The sequence below is a fragment of the Podarcis vaucheri genome (assembly GCF_965113315.1).
Source record: "Podarcis vaucheri genome assembly, chromosome: 6".
NCBI lineage: Eukaryota > Metazoa > Chordata > Lepidosauria > Squamata > Lacertidae > Podarcis > Podarcis vaucheri.
Window position 1 is genome coordinate 3,782,269 of NC_138764.1, and position 6,000 is coordinate 3,788,268.

The window sequence follows — 6,000 nt, forward strand, 5'->3', positions numbered from 1 at the left end:
GCCATCATGGTTGTGGTAGAACTGTTAACCAAAATGGCCCACTTTATAGCCTGCTCACATGCTGTCACGGCAGAAGAAACAGCTAAATTGTTTGTAGAAAATGTGTTTAGGTTGTATGGCGCCCCCTTGAGGGTGGTTTCAGACCGAGGGAAACAATTTACTTCCAGGTTCTGGAGGAAGCTCATGAGCTTACTGCATGTAGAGGTCAGTTTTTTGACTGCCCGGCATCCTGAAACCAACGGGCAGGCGGAAAGAGCCAATGGCATACTCCAGCAATATTTGAGGTGTTATGTCAATGACAGAGAGAATGATTGGCTAATTTTGGCTAATTACGGGTGCCATCCCAGGGCTTTCCCAGGGGGGGAAGGGGAGGGATGGAGCGTTCCAGCTGCCGAACAGTTCGTAGAAGAAATGGAAGCGATCCATCGTCAGCTCCAACTTAACTTAGACAGGGCCAAGGAGGAATATAAGAGGCAGGCAGACAAAAACAGAAGAGAAGGTGAAACCATTAGGGTGGGGGACCAGGTGTGGCTGTCAACCCAAGGGTTGCCGTTCAAAGGGGGTTGTAAGAAGTTAAGACCCAAAAGATTGGGCCCATTTGAAGTCACGCAACAAGTCAACCCAGTGGCTTTCAGACTCCGGTTACCGAACCACATGAAGCTGCACCCAGTGTTCCACAGGTCGTTGCTGTCACCGTATAAAGGGGACAGAGAAGGGAGGGTCACTCGGGGACCAGCAATGGAGGAAAGGGAACACAGCAACCATGTGGCGGAGATCCTCGATTCCAGGTGGAAGGGAGATCAAGTAGAGTATTTGGTAATGTGGGAAGGGGAACCGGAGTCGGAAAACACCTGGGTCATGGCAGAGGATGTCAATGACAAGGTTTTAATAGAAACTTTTCATCAGAGGTTCCCACGTAAACCTCAGCCTGTAGCGAGGTTCCGGAGGGAATACTTTGCCACCACCGATGAAGAAGAGGAGTTGGAGGGGTTCACAGATTCCGAGGAGGAGGAGGATTCAGCGAGCCGGAACGGCGACCGATGGAGGGAAATGTTCGAGACGTCTGGAGATGAAGAGGATTCTTTTCGGGGTTTTACCTCCTCACCGCCAAGAGGAGAGGGAGCGGGAGGGGGTGAAGGGGGCCCTGGAGGGGAGGTGGATGTCAGGGAACTGCCATCGGAGGAACAGGTGGTGGAAGGGCTCACGGAGGCTGGGAGAGACGCAGCAGCTGAAGCAGGAACCAGCAGGGGGAGAGGTGGGTCTCTGGTGGAAGGGCTCACAGAGGCTGGGAGAGACGCAGCAGCTGAAGCAGGAACCAGCAGGGGGAGAGGTGGGTCTCTGAGGGAAAGCGAGCAAGAGGGAGGGGTCAGGGACACGTCCAGCGAGAACAGTGGGGAGGTATCTGAACCTCCCATAGGGAGACCCACTCCTCGCCGGAAACTGTCACGCCGCGAGTCCAGGAGACGTGTTTCCGTTAAGGAGCTTTTATGCTGGAAGCGATTCCGAAAACAACCACTGTCGGAATCTGCAAGTGACTAGAGCAGCCATGTCTGAGGGGCTCTGTCACAGACAGAGGTTTGTGAACTTGCACAGACTCTGAGGGACTACGATTTTACGCACAAGCAGCTCATCATCCCATCACATATACCTTTAACCAATTGGTCCCTTCTAATCATGTTTAGCAAAACCTCCAGGACCGATACAAAAAGCAATGGAGAGATTGGGCAACCTTGTCGTGTTCCTTTCTCAATCTTAAATTCTTCCGTCACTACGTTATTCACAATTAATTTAGCCTTCTGTTCTGAATAAATTGCACCTATACCATTTCCAAAACCTTGACCAACCCCCATCCCCTGTAAATTCTTCTTCATAAAACTCCAAGAAATATTGTCAAAGGCTTTCTCCGCGTCCACAAATATCAAAAGTGCTTTAGTATTAATCTTCACTTGTAGTTTTTCTAAAATATTAATTATGTTCCTCGTATTGTCAGACAAGGGTCTGCCCGGGAGAAAGCCTGCTTGATCTTTATGGATTTCTTCTGCTAACACCTTTTTTAATCTTTTAGCCAAGATATCTGCAAAAATTTTATAATCCACATTAAGCAGTGATATGGGGCGGTAGTTCTTGAGCTGTGTCTTTTCAGTCTCTGTTTTTGGTATAAGTGTGATGTAAGCTTCCTTCCACGACTCTGGTGCCCTTTTCCCTTCCAGTATTTCATTACAGACTTCCTTTAAAGGCTGTATTAACCATTCTTTCAGAGATCTGTAGTATCTTGAAGTCAATCCATCCGGTCCTGGGGATTTACCTAATTGCATGTTCTGAACGGCCCCTGCTACTTCCTTCTCCGTTATTTTGTAATTCAGCATTAACTTATTTTCCTGAGAGATTTTTTGTAGTCCATTAATTTTCAAAAATCTATCAATGTCCATTTCTTTCTGCGTCTCCTGTGTATATAGTTGTTTAAAATACCTCTGGAAGCACTTTCTAATTTCCACTGGATTCTGTATATTCTTTCCTTCCACTTCCAAATTCGTAATGGTATTAAGTTTTTGTCTTTTTTCATTTGCCAAGCCAACAGTTTTTCGCACTTATTTGCCGATTCAAATGTCTTTTGTCTCATATGTTTAATCTTCCATTCTATTTCCTGATTCGTCATTTTCATATATTGTACTTGATATAACTTTATCTCTTTCAGAATCTCCTGCGACTTTGGTTTCACCCTCAATTTCTTCTCTCCTTTATTTTCCCCAGGATTTTATCTTTTTTCTCATTTTGAATTCTCTTCTTAATTGCATTCTGTTGTATCAGAAATCCTCTCATAACCGTTTTGCTTGCGTCCCAGATTACTCTTTTTTCCACAGTAGTGTTCATATTTATCTCAAAATAGTCTCTCAAAGTTTTTTGGGCCTTCTTAGTCACTTCTTCATTCCTAAACGAAGTATCATTCATCCTCCATCTAAAGGAACCAATTGGCGTCAGTTTCATTTCCATCTTCACAGCATTATGGTCGGAGCAAGTTTTGGGGCAGATTTCCACTTTACTAGTCTTCGGAGCCAGTCCTCTTGTTACCCAAATTTGGTCGATTCTTGTCCATGTCATTTTAGCCTCAGAGAAGAAAGTTCCCTCTCTTCCCAGGGGGTTCTTCATTCTCCAGATATCAACTAAGTCCATATTTTCAGTCATGTCGAAAAAGGTTTTTGGTAATCTACCATCCTTGGTGACTACCTGTCTCTGTGCCTTGTCCATATTTGTAGACACCACTCCATTCATATCTCCCATCAGAATCATATTGTAATCCATATAGTCCATCAGGATCTCATGTAACTTCTTGAAAAATTCCGATTTTCCTTCATTTGGTGCATAAATACCTACTATCAAAAATTTCTCTCCTTGTGATTGAATTTCAATTGCAACAAATCTTCCTTGGTCATCTTTAAATATAAATTTCGGTGATAGGCTCTCTTTTGCATAAAGGACTACTCTTTTTTTTACTTTGTCTGATGAAATAAATTCTTGGTCCAATCTTTTATTACTCGATATCTTCCTATGTAGCCTTATCACATGTGTTTCTTGCAGACAAATCAAGTCCAATTGTTCTTTTTTGAGTAAATGAAAGACTCTCCGCCTTTTTTCCGGGGAGTTCAGTCCATTAATATTCCAGCTTAATACTTGCAGTGCCGTGATGTAGTTACTCTGATTTTCCTCCAACTGCACCCAGTGCCTGCTCTTCTTCCATTGGTAGTGCCGGTGTCACGTTCACTAGGCGGTCCAGTCCAAAAGGTAATGTTGCTATGTCCACTATTCCTCTTTTTGGTGATCTTCTGTCCAATGCTCTTTGCTCTAATCCTCTGCCTGGCGATCCTCTGTCAGACACTTTTGACTCTTTTCCAAGTTCCTTCTGCAGATCTTCCTCGTAGTTGTTCAAAAACTTTACTTTGTCTTCTACTGATCTTATTTTTATTTTCCTTCCTTTAAAGCATTGGCTTTTTTAGCTGCCGCGTCACACTGTTGGCTCATGTCAAGTTTGTGGTCAACCAAGACTCCTAGATCCTTTTCACATGTAGTGCTCTCAAGCCAGGTGTCACTCATCTTGTATTTGTGCCTCTCATTTTTTTTGCCCAAGTGCAATACTTTACATTTCTCCCTGTTAAAGTTCATCTTGTTTGTTTTGGCCCAGTTCTCTAATCTAACATACATGACGGTGTATGTTTTGACTCCACAGAGTAGAAAGTGACGGAGACAAGATATTTGTGTTACTGTGTTCCGTGAAGTGGGACTATTGTCCTTTGTCCTTTTTCTCTTTGCTGTCTGATGCTAGAGAGAGAGGGAGCCATGTTGCAGTGCTCTGTATGTGTTTATATGCAAATAAAGTAGATTAGCCAAAATTCTGAGTTGCTGAGCTCTGTTACACAAACTGCAAACACTCTGCAGATCCCTAAGTGTGCCGATGTCTGTTGGCATCGGTCGCTGTGATGTTCGGGCAGAAGAAAGCTTTTGACACTCCCGAACGAAAGACCAGGAGGGTGAGAACTTGCCAGTTGGGCATGAGTCTCTGCCAGGGTCCTACTTGAGTGTAGGACGAGCTCCTGACAGTACCAACCTCCCCACTGCACCAAGGATTCCCTGCCCGAGCTGCTTCAGGTCGTGGCAGATGTTCTCCTGGAGACACCTAGTTTGGTTGTCCTAGGGGATTTTAAAATCCATGCCAACACGACCTTACAAGGGGCTGCTTGGGACTTGGTGGAAAGCATGGCCTCCATGGGGCTGTCCCTGAATGAGTTTGGTCCAATTCATAGTCGCGGACATGCCTTAGACCTGGTGTTCACCTCTATGAATGTTGGTGATCTGACACTAAGTAAAAGTGAAACAAAAGTGCCATGGTCAGATCACTTCCAGGTGCAACTGGACTTCTCCACGACCCTTCCCCTCTACAGGGAGGTGGGACCAATTTGGATGGTCTGCCCCCACCACTTAATTGATTCAAATGGTTTCCAGAGTGGTAGTGGATGCTTTATCCCATTTTGATGGCCTTTCAACTGATTACCTGGTGGCCTGCTGACTGTTTGGCTCCGAAGCGCCCTCTCTGATTGTATGAAGCCTGGACAGCCCCGTGGTTTTCCCAGGAGCTGAGGGCAATGAAACAATTTTTGGGAAGGCTAGAGCGCCGGTGGTGGAAAACTCATTCTGAATCAGATCAGACACGGATTAGAGCTCAACGTCGAGCCTACCAAGTGGTGATAGCGACGACAAAGAGGACTTTCTTCACCGCCTCTATGGCATCTGCAGAAAATAGCAGCAGGAGACTCTTTCAGGTGGTTTGCAATTTAACAGAATCACCTTTGACATTGGGGCCTGGTAAAGACCCCAAGATCTCCTGCAACAATTTTGCAAAGTTTTTTGCAGATAAAGTCTCTCAGATTCGGAAAGTGGTAGACTCCACCGTGGGAGCAGGGCAGGGGTAGGAGACTGCTAAGAGTCCTGTCTAGTCGACTTGCATGGGATCAGTTCCAATCTGTTACCTCCGAGGATGTGGACAGGCTGCTTGGACGAGTGAAACCAACCACCTGATCTCCTTGATCCTTGCCCATCCTGGCTGGTAAAAGTGAGCTGGGAAGGGCTGGGCAGTGGCCTCTGTGGGGTGGTGAATGCTTCCCTCTGTGAGGGAGCCTTCCCAGACCTGCTGAAAGAGGCAGTCATTAAACATCTTTAGACCTGGCCAATATGGCCAACTATTGCCCGGTCTCACAATTTTCCATACTTGTGTAAGGTGATTGAGCTGGTGGTTGCTGAACAACTCCAGGCATGTCTGAAGGATGCAGACCATTTGGATCCCTTCCAGTCAGGATTCAGGCCTCACCATGGGGCTGAAACTGCCTTGGTCATTCTGGTCGATGATCTCCGGCGGGCTGGGGACAAAGGTGAAAGCTGTTTCCTAGTTCTGCTGGATCTCTCAGCGGCCTTTGATACCATCAACCATGACATCCTTCTAGACTGTCTAGA